Here is a 13,870-nt window from a genome sequence, read left to right on the forward strand (position 1 = left end):
GCCTGATGTGGGGCTCGATCCCATAACGCCGGGATCACGCCCTGAGCCGAAGGCAGACGCTTAACCGCTGTGCCACCCAGGCGCCCCTCAATTGACTTTTTAAACTTTTTATGATGATTCGTCTATTTATCATGAAGCAGAGTTCTGCCTCTTTTGAATTTTAATAAGTTAGTATTATATAATATATCATTCATATTATACTGAAAAGGTGTGGGTCACCCAATATACTTACTCACCTCACTNAAACTTTTTATGATGATCTTTGTCTATTTATCATGAAGCAGAGTTCTGTCTCTTTTGAATTTTAATAAGTCAGTATTATATAATATATCATTCATATTATACTGAAAAGGTGTGGGTCACCCAATATACTTACTCACCTCACTGCTTATGGGACAGAGTTGAAGTTTTTTTTTTTTTTATCTTGTTGATAATATCATTCTTCTTTTTGTCTTCAAGTGCTAGTACATTATTAAATTTTTTACACATCGGGAAAAAAATTGCTGGGCTATAGATTATGGAAAAATTCAAATTTACTAGGAAATGCTGATAGAGGGTATGAATTAACTATCTGACCATTCATGCATGTGTATTTATTTATTCTTTGCAATTTGCCAACACCTTTTATTTTACCTATATGGTGTTAAACAGAATCTCCATGTGATTATATATTGTTTTGGTTAATTACCATTGGTGTTGAGCATTTTTCCTATATGGTCTTTCATCTCCTNTGTGTATTTATTTATTCTTTGCAATTTGCCAACATCTTTTACTTTTACCTATATGTGATTATATATTGTTTTGGTTAATTACCATTGGTGTTGAGCATTTTTCCTATATGGTCTTTCATCTCCTGATGAAAGTTTCAGTCATTTTTCATATTTAACTTATTTGTACATTTATTGATTTCCTACTTTTTTTTACTATTCTGCACACTAATGCTTTATCATCTGTAGGTATTAAAATATTTTCTCCCAAATTCACTTCATATTTAACTTATTTGTACATTTATTGATTTCCTACTTTTTTTTACTATTCTGCACACTAATGCTTTATCATCTGTAGGTATTAAAATATTTTCTCCCAAATTCACTTTCTCCCAAATTTTCACTCAGTTCCACATTTTGATGGACTGTTCTTAATTTTAATAGAGTTGAATTTGTCCATCTCTTGGGGCCTACTTTCTTTTCTTCCCTTTTAGCCCCAAACTAAAGGTCTCACATATTTATTTCTGAACCCACCTACTAATGCAGAAGCATAGAAACAAAGAGAAAAATGATTTCCCTGATAAAACACGCCCAACTATTCAGAGATTGTGGTAAGGTGTTAGTGACCACTGTGCAGCATAAATACGTGGGCCGTCTCTAGTGTGATTCCTTATGGACCCAGCTTGGTTTTTCTCCAATCTCTCTTCTTGGAGTTGTACCTGATTTTATTACCAGTTTTCATCTGAATCCATTGGGGAATGGGACAACTCTGCTTTTGTTTCTTGGCCAGGAATCACTTGATTCTAAAAGTCTTGTGAGAGGACATGGTGAGTCAACCAGACACACCACAAAGGTAGAGAAAGGGCCTAATTTATTTTTATTATATAAGAAAGCTCCCCCTACTATGAAGCTATAAAAAACATTTGCATGTAACCTTGAAAGTGTTCTATTTTTGTCTTTCATAGGTAGCTCTACAATAATTATTGTATATGGATGTGATGGGCAGCTGATTCATTATTCTGTAGGTAACCACTTGTCATTTCTCTGTGTTACAATGTCCATCATTTCTATCATTACCCGCTCTATCATAGGTTCATGTACTTTAGATTTTATTTTATTTATTTATTTGTTAGAGAGCACACGCATGGGGAGTGGCAAGCAGAGGGAGAAGCAGGTTCCCTGCTGAGCAAGGAACCCAATTCGGGACTTGAACCCAGGACCCTGGGATCATGACCTGAGCTGAATACAGACGCTTAACCAGCTGAAGCATCCAGGCTTCCCAGGTTCATATACTTTAAGTAGATGCCCCTTTTCCAGAAATTCCTATTTTCCATTGGTCTGTTTGTACATATCTCTGCTGATACCATATTGTCCTGGTTACTATAGATTTAAAAGCCTTGATGTATGCTAGGGAAAGTGCCTCCCTATCTTAGTCCTGCTATCACAGGACTGCTATCACAAATTACCATAGACTGGGTCACTTAAACAACAAACATTTGTTTCTTACAGTTCTGGAGGCTGGGAAGTCCAAGTTTAAGATGCTGGAAGATCTGGTGTCTGGTAAAGCCCTGACTCCTGGCTTGCAGATGGCTGTGATCTCATTGTATCCTCACATGGTAGAGTGCAGAGGGAAGAAACTAACTAACTCTCTTGTGTCTCTTCTTATAAACCCATTCATGAGATTTCTACCCGTATGACCTAATCACTTCCCAAAGGTTCCACCTCCTAATACCATCACAGTGCAGGGCAGGAATTCAACATGTGAGTTTTGGAGGACACAAACAGTCAGTCCCATGACACTCTCTAACAGTGTTCTGTACAAAATCCCAGATATTCTTAGACATTTGTCTTCTGTTTTGGTTTTTAAAAGGAGTTTTAGGGGCGCCTGGGTGGCGCAGTCGTTAAGCGTCTGCCTTCGGCTCAGGGCGTGATCCCGGCGTTATGGGATCGAGCCCCACATCAGGCTCCTCCACTATGAGCCTGCTTCTTCCTCTCCCACTCCGCCTGCTTGTGTTCCTTCTCTCGCTGTCTGTCTCTATCTCTGTCAAATAAATAAATAAAATCTTTAAAAAAAAAAAATAAAAAAAAGGAGTTTTAATTAAGCTCAAAAACAAAGCAGTGTCTGGCTGGGTCAGTTGGCAAAGCATGTGACTCTTGATCTTGGGGTTGTAAGTTCAAGCCCCACGTTGGGTGTAAAGATCACTTAAAGATAAAATCTTAAAAAAAAAAAGCAAAAGCAAAACAAAACAAAAACCTGATTGTGAATTTAATGGAATTTACTAAAACACTAGATCTACATGGGGAGTGATTACATCTTTGTGATATTCAGTCTCCTTTCTAAGGGCATACATCATTTTAACATTTATTTCATGGTACTTTGATGTCATTCAATGTATACTTTCCCTATTATAAGCATTCAATAGACTTCATTAGACATATTTTAGGATTTTAAGAAAATTACCTTTAATAAAAATTAGTTAAAACTATGGCTATGGTATCTTCTAAAAATTTACTTCCAGTGTCTTCTTGCTAGTAATTCAAACTGCACTGAAATTTATTTTACTTTTTTAAAGATTTATTTATTTATATGAGAGAGAGAATGCAAGCAGGGGAAGAGGCAGAAGGAGAGAGAATCCTCAAGAAGAATCCGTGCTGAGCACAGAGCCTGATCCAGGGCTTGACCCCAGGACCCTGAGATCAGCACCTGAACCAAAATCAAGTCAGATGCTCAACTGACTGAGCCACCCAGGTGTCCTGAGATTTATTTTTATATTGAGTTTTACATTCTGGAAACTTACTAAAATATTACATACGTGGAAGATATATGAAACAATTGCACAGTCAACTGAAACATTATAAAGGAAATCCGTATAATGTCAATCAGGCCAAGACTTGGAAGAAGACTCCATACCACCCATCCCACTCAAGATGATACTTAAGGGAAGAATCATTCCATCTCTTTCCAGCTGGAGTTAGCGTCGTGAATTATAAGGCAATTTCCTTGCTTTTCTTCATAGTTTTGTAACTTGTGTATGCATCCCCATGTCAATATATTTTATTTTTGTGTTTTTATGCAAATGGCATCATAATGTATGTACTATTGTATGTCAGGTTTCATTTTTACACAGTTATGAATCTTCCATGGAATGGTAATGCATTCATTTTTTTTTTAGTTAATAGACTATTTTTCAGAGCAGTTTTAGGTTTACCAAAAAAAAATGAGCAGCTATTACAGAGTTCCCACACATCCCTTCCTCCCCGCCCCCAGCTCGCAGTTTCCCCGAGTTTTAACATTTTGCATTAGTGTAGTGCATTTGTTACAACTGATGAACCAGTGTATTACATTTGATGATGATTAGAGTTGATAAACGAACACATTATTATTAACTAAATTCATAGTTCACAATAGGACTCACTCAGTGTTTTATAGTTCTATGGGTTTTGACGAAGGCATGATGTCATGTATCCACCATCAGAGTACCCTACAGAATTTTTGCAGCCCTAAAAATCCCTTGTGTTTCATTTATTCATCTCTCCTCCCCTTCTTTGCTGTGCCCCACCAAATCCCTGGCTACCACTGATCTTTCTACTATCTCAATAGTTTTTCCTTTTCCAGAATGTTATATGGTGGAATCATACAGGGTCTAGCCATTTCGTACTGGCTTCTTTTACTTATTGAAATGCATTCGAGGTCTCACCATGTCTTTCTGTGGCCTGATAGCTCATTTCTTTTTATCACTGAAGGGCATTCATTGTAGAGATGTACCACTGTTTGTTTATTCATTCATCTATTGAAAGGTGCATCTTGGATGCTTCCAATTTTTGGCAGTTGTGAATAAAGCTTCTATAAACATTCACATGAAGACTTTTGTGTGGATATAACTTTTCAACTCATTTGGGTAAATACCTAGGAGTGAGACTGCTGAGTTATATGGTGAGGCTATGTTTAGCTTAGTAAAAGCATGCCAGACTATCTTCCAAAGCAACTGTACTGTTTTCTATTTATCCTAGCAATGAACGAGAGTTCCTGTTGCTCCACATTTTTGCCAGCATTTTTTGTTGTCAGTGTTTTGGATTTTATTCTACTAGGTGTATAGCGGCATCTCATTTTTGTTTTAATTTGCAATTCCTCAGTGACATATGGTGTTGAGCATCCTGTCATGTGTTTATTCGCTATCTATCTTCTTGGGTGAGCTGTCTTTCCAGATTTTTTGCCTATCTTTAAATTAGGTAGTTTGTTTTCTTACTGAGTTTTAAGAATTCTTTATATAGTTTGGATACCAGTCCTTTATCAGACTGGTATGTCTGATGTGTATTTTTTTTTAAAGATTTTATTTATTTACTTGACAGAGATAGAGACAGCCAGCGAGAGAGGGAACACAAGCAGGGGGAGTGGGAGAGGAAGAAGCAGGCTCATAGCAGAGGAGCCTGATGTGGGGCTCGATCCCATAACGCTGGGATCACGCCCTGAGCCGAAGGCAGACGCTCAACCACTGTGCCACCCAGGCGCCCCTGATGTGTACTTTTTATGTGTACTTTGCAAATGTTTTGTCCTGGTCTTTGGATTGTCCTTTCATTCTCTTAACAATGTGTTTTGAAAAGCAGAAAATTTTAACTTTGATGAAGTTCAATTTATCAATTTTTTCATTCATGGATCATGGTTTTAGTGTTGTATCTGAAAACTTCATCGCCAAACCCATGTCATCTGGATATTCTCTTATGTCATCTTTCAGAAGTTAAAAAATATTCATTTTACATCTAGGTTTATGAGTTCCATTTTTAGTGAATTTTTGTGAATACTGTAAAGTCTGTGTCTAATTAATTTCTTTGCACATGGTTGTCCAGGCATTCCATCACCATTTGTTGAAAAGACAATTTGTTGAAAGGATTTTCTCTATTGCATTCCCATTGTTTCTTTGTCAAAAATCAGTTGACTATATATGTGTGTTTATTTTTGGGTTCTCTGTTCTGTTCCATTTCTCTATTTCTCTCCCTCTCTCTCTTTTTTTTTCTCAAAACCACACTGTCTTGATCCCTTTAGCTTTATAGTAAGTCCTGAATTCAGGTAGTGCCAGACCTGTGACTTTCCTCTTTGTCAGTATTGTGTTGTCTATTCTGAGTCTTTTGCCTTTCTTTCTTTCTTTTTCTTTAAATGGGCTCTACATCCATCATGGAGCCCAGTGTGGAGCTTGAATTTACAACCCTGAGATCAACACCTGAGCTGAGATCAAGAGTCGGACACCCTAAGTGACTGAGCCACCCAGGCACCCCAGAGTCTTTTGCCTTTCTATATAAACTTTCGAATCAGTTGTTGTTATCCAAAATAACTTGCTAGGATTTTGATTGGGATTATGTTGAAACTATAGTTCAAGTTGGGAAGAACTGACATCTTAACAATATTAAGTCTTCTGATCCCTGAACATGGAATGTTTTCCCATTTTTTTGTATCTTCTTCAGTTTCTTTCAACAAGGTTTTGTAGTTTTCAGAGTCTAAGTTTTGCATTTTTTTGGTTAAATTTATTCCTATGTATTTTATAGGTGCTATTATAAGTGATGTTAGAAGGTGAAGGAGAGTCAGTAATGTATCCTCCAGACTGAGAAGGCATTTAAAGACCAAAACATGAAGGAAACCACTCCATACTGTTGACACAGAGTTTTACTTTGGGTAATTTACTGACGGGAGGAATTGGGTGGACAAATGATCCCGGTGCAGTGCAGCTATTCTCTGCCAAGTCTGGACTTTATTTTTTTTTAAGATTTTATTTATTTGACAGAGAGAGAGAGACAGCCAGTGAGAGAGGGAACACAAGCAGGGGGAGTGGGAGAGAAGAAGCAGGCTCTCAGCAGAGCAGGGAGCCCAACGTGGGGCTCGATCCCAGGACCCTGGGATCACGCCCTGAGCGGAAGGCAGATGCTTAACGGCTGAGCCACCCAGGCGCCTCCCCAAGTCTGGACTTTAATCCCCAGCTTTTATAGAGAAAGGGACGTGGTGGTGAGGCCACAGGGTCGTTATCTAAAGTGGCACCATCCAGGGGCACTTGGGTGGCTCAGTTGGTTAAGCATCTAACTCTGGATTTCAGTTCAGATCACGATCTCGGGATCATGAGATCGAGCCCCACATTGGGCTTCATGCTCAGCAGGGCATCTGCTTATGATTCTTTCTCCCTCTGCTCCTCCCCCTGCTCTCTCTCTCCCTAAAATAAATAAATATTTAAGAAAAAAAGCAGCACCCTCCATGTACCAGTTATATCCACCAGTTATCTAAAGTGGGGCCTTCTGTGAGCCACTTTAGGAAAGATCAGAACAAGTCTTCCTACATTCTGGTCAGGGCATATGTTAACCTCCAAGGCGACTGGAACCCATAGACCAAGGGAGGTCACTGCATGGGTATGAACAAGGGGAAGGGCCAAAGATTAAGTCAGGGTTGTCAGCACTCTTACAATAGACTTGTTTTCTTAATTTCATTTTCAATATATTTTCTGGCAAGTATATAAGAATAAAATTGATTTTTGTATATTAATTTTGTACCTCCGGTCTTGCTGAACTCATTTATTTGTTCTAATAGTTTTTTAGAAGATTCCTGAGGATATTCTATGTCATCTGTGAACAGAGTTTTACTCCTTCCTTTCCAATCTGGATGCCTTTAATTTTTTTTTCTGGCCTAATTGATCTAGAATGTCTGATACCATGTTGAATAAAAGTAACAACAGTGGGGGATACCTCAGTGGCTCAGTCAGTTAAGTGTCTGCCTTCAGTTCAGGTCATGATCCCAGGGTCCTGGAATCGAGTCCCACATCAGGCTCCCTGCTCAGCGGGGAGTCTGCTTTTCCCTCTGCCTGCTGCTCCCCCTGCTTGTGCTCTTTCTCTGACAAATAAATAAATAAAATCTAAAAAAAAAAAAAGTAGCAAGAGCAGGCATTCTTGTCCTGGTTCTGATTTTATGGGTAAGAGCATCCTGTCTATCACCGTTAATCATGATCGTGGCTGTCCCTTGTTAGCCTGCAGAAGTTCCCTTCTGTTAATAGTTTCCTGCATGTTTTTATCATGAAACAGTGTTGGATTTTGTCACATGCTTTTCTGTCTATGGAGATGATCACGTGATTTTTGTTTGTTATTCTATTGATATGATGTATTACAATAATTGATTTGGAGGTGTTAAACCAAATCTGTATACCTGGAATAAAATCTACCTGGTCATATTGTATAGTTCATGGGGCGCCTGGGTGGCACAGCGGTTAAGCGTCTGCCTTCGGCTCAGGGCGTGATCCCGGTATTATGGGATCGAGCCCCACATCAGGCTCCTCTGCTATGAGCCTGCTTCTTCCTCTCCCACTCCCCCTGCTTGTGTTCCCTCTCTGGCTGGCTGTCTCTATCTCTGTCAAATAAATAAAATCTTAAAAAAACAAAACCAAAAACATGCATGAATGCTTACAGCAATAGCATTCGTAACAGTCAAAAGGTAGTAACAAACCAAACGTCCATTAAGGGATGAAATGGATGAAGAAAATACGGTATCCCGGGAAGATTAATAAAAGGAAACCTCGTTTACAATGGTGTCAGGAGGCCAGCAGGGGGAGCTCTCAGGCTCTACGACCCGTATCAATTGCAAACTCCGCAGACAACAGGTGCACGTTGCAAGCTCATACTACTGGAGCTGCTTTACTACCCCAGCAGCCGGAAGGAAGTTTTTTTCCTCCTGCCTTGGCAATAGCCAATGAGAGACCGCCACAACTCCGCCAATGAAAAGCCCCTATATTTTAAACTCCCAGTTTATTCCAATAGATTTTTGTTCGCAAAAGCCCTCCCACTCTCCTCTTTCCTATGGAAGAAAAAGAGCTTTTCTCTCCCTTTCCTCCTGCCTTGCCTGTGGTTTTGCCCTACCTTGTTTGTTCCAAATTGCAATTCTCTGCCATTCTCGAATAATCCTTTTTTTTTTTTTGCTGGTAAAATAACTACCGATTTTATTTTTAAAGTTTTTGTTTGTTTGTTTGTTTTTTGGGTTTTTTTTTTTGAAGATTTTTAAAAACAATTTATTTGAGAGAGAGAGCACAAGCAGGGTTCTCCCTTCCAAGCAGGGAGCCAGATGCAGAACTTGATCCAGGACCCTAGATCAGGCATGACCTGAGCCAAAGGCAGAGGCTTTACTTACTGAGCCACCAGATGCCCTATTTTTGAGGTTAATAATCCGCAAAATGAGCTATTATTCGGCTGCAAAAACAAACGAAGTATTGATACGTGCTACAACATGGGTATAACGTTGAAAAAACTATGCTAATGTAAACGAATTCAACAGAGTAAATGAAGTTAATCACAAAGACTACTTATATAATTTCATTCATAAGAAAGTCAATGAATATTAAAATCTGTAGAGATAGAGGGGCGCGTGGGTGGCACAGTGGGTTAAACAGCCAACTCCAGGTTTCAGCTCAGGTCTGACCTCTTGGTTATGAGATCGAGCCCCATGTGGGGCTCACCCTTAGCGCGGAGCCTGCTTGAGATTCTCTCTCTCCCTCTGCCCCTCCTGTTCGTGCTCTCTCATAAATAAATAAATCTTTAAAAATAAATCTATAGAGACAGAAAGTAGATTAGTGGTTGCCCAGTGCTGGGTGCAGGAGGAGGAAAACAGAGCTTTTTGAGATGAAGAAAATGTTCTAAAATTATGATTATTGCACATATTTTTTGATATACTGTACTGAAAACCATTGCATTGTACACGGTAAAGGGGTCCATTGTATAGTATTGTTATAGCTCAATAAACTGTTCAAATTAATGGGTAAATGCATTAAGTTTTACAATGCAAGAGTTTTACCATCTAACCTGTTAAGTGTATTAATAGTTTCCAGGTGCATCCCAAATTTATAGGATGGCTTGTTTTTCTTATATGAGTGAAAATAAGAATTCAATTGCCTTAGGGATATGATAGCCTTTCACACGTCAAAGTCCTCTAGGCACACACTCAAAAATTGATGTAAATTTCCTTCCAGTGTAAACCGTACACCTGAGAACTTACTGAACCCAGCTCATAGTTTGTGGTGGTTCCCAGAAGAGTCCCTGCGCTTAAGATAGGGCTGTGGATTCTAACTTTGCATCAGGGCCAAGGGGCGAAGAGGTTAAGGGGTTCTTTAAATTACCAAATATGTGGGGGTGGCGAGGGGAAGGGTGGAAGACTGCAATCAATGGTCAAAAAGCAAAATGGAGGGACGCCTGGATGGCTCAGTCGGTTAAGGGTCTGACCAGCTCAGGTCATGATTTCAGGGTCCTGGGGTGGAGCCTCCCCTTGGGCTTCCCATTCAGCGGGGAGTCGGCTTCTCCCTCTAGCTCTCTCTGCCCCTCCCCCTGCTGGTGCTCTCTCTCTCAAATAAAATCTTTTTAAAAAATCAAAATGGAGGCAGACTCTTTGTTATATATGGTGAGGTGACTTTTACGTGTCTGTGCTTGTAAATGAGGGACACAGTTCCATGAGTGCTCTCAGACCATGTGCTTATGGCATGGTCACCCCTCTTCCTCCCCCAAGGGTCAGTCCACCTAGAAACTGAGTCTTTTTTTTTTTTTTAAGATTTTATTTATTTGTCAGAGCACAATCACGGGGTGCGGGAGGCAGAGGGAGAAGCAGGCTCCCCGCTGAGCAAGGAGCCCCACGTAGGACTCAATCCGAGGACTCTGGGATCATGACTTGAGCCTAAGGCAGCCGCTTAACCAACTGAGCCACCCAGGCTTCCCCAAAAGCTGAGTCTTGAATTCCCTGGGCACACCTGCCTCCCATTCCCGTGCAGTTAAAGGCAAATATCCTCCGAGCCGCCAAGTACTGGCGCGAGAGTGGAAGCAGGGTCGGCTTAGCCACGTGACCGCCAGCGGCCGTTCCTCTGTCCAATCAGGGGCGCAGCAGGGGCAGGTGGGTGTGGCCTCGCTCCGCAGCCGCGTGGACGCTGACGGTCTTGTTCACCGTCAAGTCTCACCTGCGCTTAACGGTCGCAGGTGGCTCTGCTGCAGCGTCAGTTGCGCAGTAACCTGCACGGGCTGCGGGAACCGTAGGGACAACACCGGCGGACCGAGAGGCACGGGACATGGTGAGTGTGCGGGGCCGGGTGTGCCAGGACGGGGCGGAAGGGTGGCGGGAGCCTTCGCGTCTGCGGAGCCGAGTCACGGTGGCGCCGCTCGGACCTAACTCCCTCCGGCGTGCGGCGTGCGGGCTGGACGGGCAGCCGGGAGCCTGGCGTCCTGTTCCGTCCCTGCGCACGGCCGCGTCTCCCTGTTCGTACAGTACGGGGAGGGTCGTCAGGGAACAGTCGTGACTTGGTGTCCGTGCGTGGGTTCGTGCGCGGGAGGTGCTGTGGTCTGTGGTGTCCCCAGTCCGTCCTTTCTCGAGAGGGGCACCCGTTTTCTCCTGAGTGTTTCCGATGTTTGGGAAGCAGAGTCTCAAATCCAGGACCCTTTCCCCTCAGCCTAGCTCTTCCTGGGGGTAGCAATAAATCCCTGAATTTCCATATCGCTCTCGGCCTCCCCAAACGCCAACTTCTGATTCACAGCATCATCAACTATGAGTCTCCGTGGCGCATTTCAGAAATAAACAATGAAATAACGGATTCCATATTATTACATTCCATTTGTTAAAAAATTCTTGTTCCCCCCCTTTTTTTTATTTTTTTATTTTATTTTTTTTTTTTAAAGANCCTCAGCCTAGCTCTTCCTGGGGGTAGCAATAAATCCCTGAATTTCCATATCGCTCTCGGCCTCCCCAAACGCCAACTTCTGATTCACAGCATCATCAACTATGAGTCTCCGTGGCGCATTTCAGAAATAAACAATGAAATAACGGATTCCATATTATTACATTCCATTTGTTAAAAAATTCTTGTTCCCCCCCTTTTTTTAAATTCCCCTGGGAGCCTTTAGTAATATTCTGAGGTTCTTGTCGTTTAGGTGATTTTTAAATGGAATATTGGGGCTTAGATTTGCAACACCTAGATACGGCCCGTTTTCCAAGCGATTGCTTGCCATGGAAATAACAATTGACATCTTTATTTTCTGAAAGGAATAGAGATTTGTGAGTTTTCTGGTTGAACTAGCAAAGTGCCTTAGGGTTTTCTTTCTTTCACACTCAAACACTGGGTTTGAGCGCTGTTACTGGATTCTTTGAACACTGGGTTCATCACTTTTAAAGTATCAGTGGTGGACTAAAAGAACATACTAAAAAAAATAAATAAAAATAGCAGTGGTGCAAAGCAGCCTGACCCGGGGCAGAGGCCTGAGGTCAGCGTCTCTCTAAGCTAAGCACCCCCTCTGCATGAGACTGCAAAGGGAAGTACCGCTTGGTTCTTTCTGGAAAGCCTCACCCTGCAGATGTCCTACTTGCTCACATCGATTTGAGGAGCCTTGTCTACTGAGAGAAGCTACAAACCCCTGGAAAACTGGGGATGCACGTGCGATGGGGTGGGGTGATGAGACGGTGATGGCTTTCTGTGGTTATAACTGGTACCCTCGGGCCGGCTGGCAGACGTAGGGTGGAGTTTTGCGTCCACGGAGAGTGTGGGTGCGCTCAGAGTCATTTGTGTGCATTGAGAAAGTCTGTGAAGATCCGGAGTTCTGTTTTCTGACAAAGGGTCTATGACTGTGGGAGTTTTCTGGGTCACAATCTTAAATTGAATCCTCCTGAGAGCGTCCTCACTTTCGAGAATGTAAGCCCGAGGGAGGGAGCACTTCCATTCTGCTTTTGGGGTGGGTTCATTCCTGCGGCTGCTCAGGCGTCCTTGCCCTCCCTTACCAGGGACTGTCCCACTCCAGGGCTTCCTCTCCACCGAGAGAGTCTGGAGCCAAAGCTTGGGACAGTGTTTAGCCTTCAGAATGTGGCTTTTCCTTTTTCAATTACAGGGAAGCAGGCCGCTTATCTCAACTGATTCAAATTTTGGCATTTCTTTCCTTTGGAATCCTAGATCTGTTGAACGTTGTGGCCCTAATATAACACCAATTTTCCCTTGGCATTTTGTAATTTTATTTCCTGTGTGAGTAAGTAAGATGTTTGAATTCTTGGGATTTGAAGATGTGAGTTGATTGAGAAATACGGTGTGAGTTAGGCAAGAACATTCTGGAGCCAGAGTATTTGTACCTTTTAGGAGAGAGAACCTCAAGAGGTGAGATGGGTGAATTTAAGTTCTCAGATGCATTTTTAATTTAAAAAAAAATTAAAAACATTTTTTCGTTATAGAAGTATTTATTTTTAAGTTTGTATTTTAATCCCAGTTAACATACAGTGTTATGTTAGCTTCAGGTGTGCAAGACAGTGATTCACATCTCCATATATCACTCCATGCTCATGACATTTTCAGTTTTTAAATCAGTTTTTCTATGTGCATGTCCCTGAGAATTTTGACATTTAAAAGGCTATACTATTCTTTTTTTTATTTTTATTTTTTAGATTTTGTCAGAGCACGGGTGCGTGTACACACACACACACACACACACACACACACACACGCAGGGGGAGTGGCAGGCAGAGGGAGAAGCAGGCCCCTTGCTGAGCAGGGAGCCCTGTGCGGGGCTTGACCCCAGGACCATGACCTGAGCTGAAGGCAGATGCTTAACATACTGANGACATTTAAAAGGCTATACTATTCTTTTTTTTATTTTTATTTTTTAGATTTTGTCAGAGCACGGGTGCGTGTACACACACACACACACACACACACACACACACACGCAGGGGGAGTGGCAGGCAGAGGGAGAAGCAGGCCCCTTGCTGAGCAGGGAGCCCTGTGCGGGGCTTGACCCCAGGACCATGACCTGAGCTGAAGGCAGATGCTTAACATACTGAGCCACCCAGGCATTCCCAAGGCTATACTATTCTTAAGGCAAATTAATTCCTATTTTAATTGATGTAAGGAAAATTCAAAACTTATGTAAATCTTTGAAAATCCTACACATGTGGGATTAGGCCCAAGCCCCTACTGCATTATAATATGCTGATACTCACTAAAATACCCAGCTGATATATAAGTTGGATATGTAAGTACAAACTATGCTGATTCTCGTTATTTGAATTAGGAAGAGATTTGAAACTTTTCTTACGGCTTTTATGGCTTTTATAACCATTGATGTTTAAAAGATAAAATCTTAGAATGGTTTCCTATGAAGTTAAATGAATTTTATTTAGTTTCAGAGAGCTTGAG

The 13,870-nt window shown here is 41.5% G+C and overlaps 1 long non-coding RNA gene and 1 pseudogene across 1 annotated transcript in view; one reads left to right on the plus strand and one right to left on the minus strand.

Moving 5' to 3' along the window:
* LOC117801855 overlaps positions 1-2,570 on the plus strand; it is a 30,477-nt gene extending 27,907 nt beyond the window's left edge. The window contains exons 5-6 of the long non-coding RNA XR_004624612.1: positions 1,673-1,728; positions 2,217-2,570. This is a non-coding gene — a long non-coding RNA (uncharacterized LOC117801855). The remainder of the gene's footprint in view (positions 1-1,672; positions 1,729-2,216) is intronic.
* LOC100475369 lies at positions 1,110-1,533 on the minus strand (annotated as a pseudogene).
* Positions 2,571-13,870: the final 11,300 nt, after the last annotated feature.

Source organism: Ailuropoda melanoleuca, chromosome 4 (genome assembly GCF_002007445.2).
Source record: "Ailuropoda melanoleuca isolate Jingjing chromosome 4, ASM200744v2, whole genome shotgun sequence".
Lineage (NCBI taxonomy): Eukaryota > Metazoa > Chordata > Mammalia > Carnivora > Ursidae > Ailuropoda > Ailuropoda melanoleuca.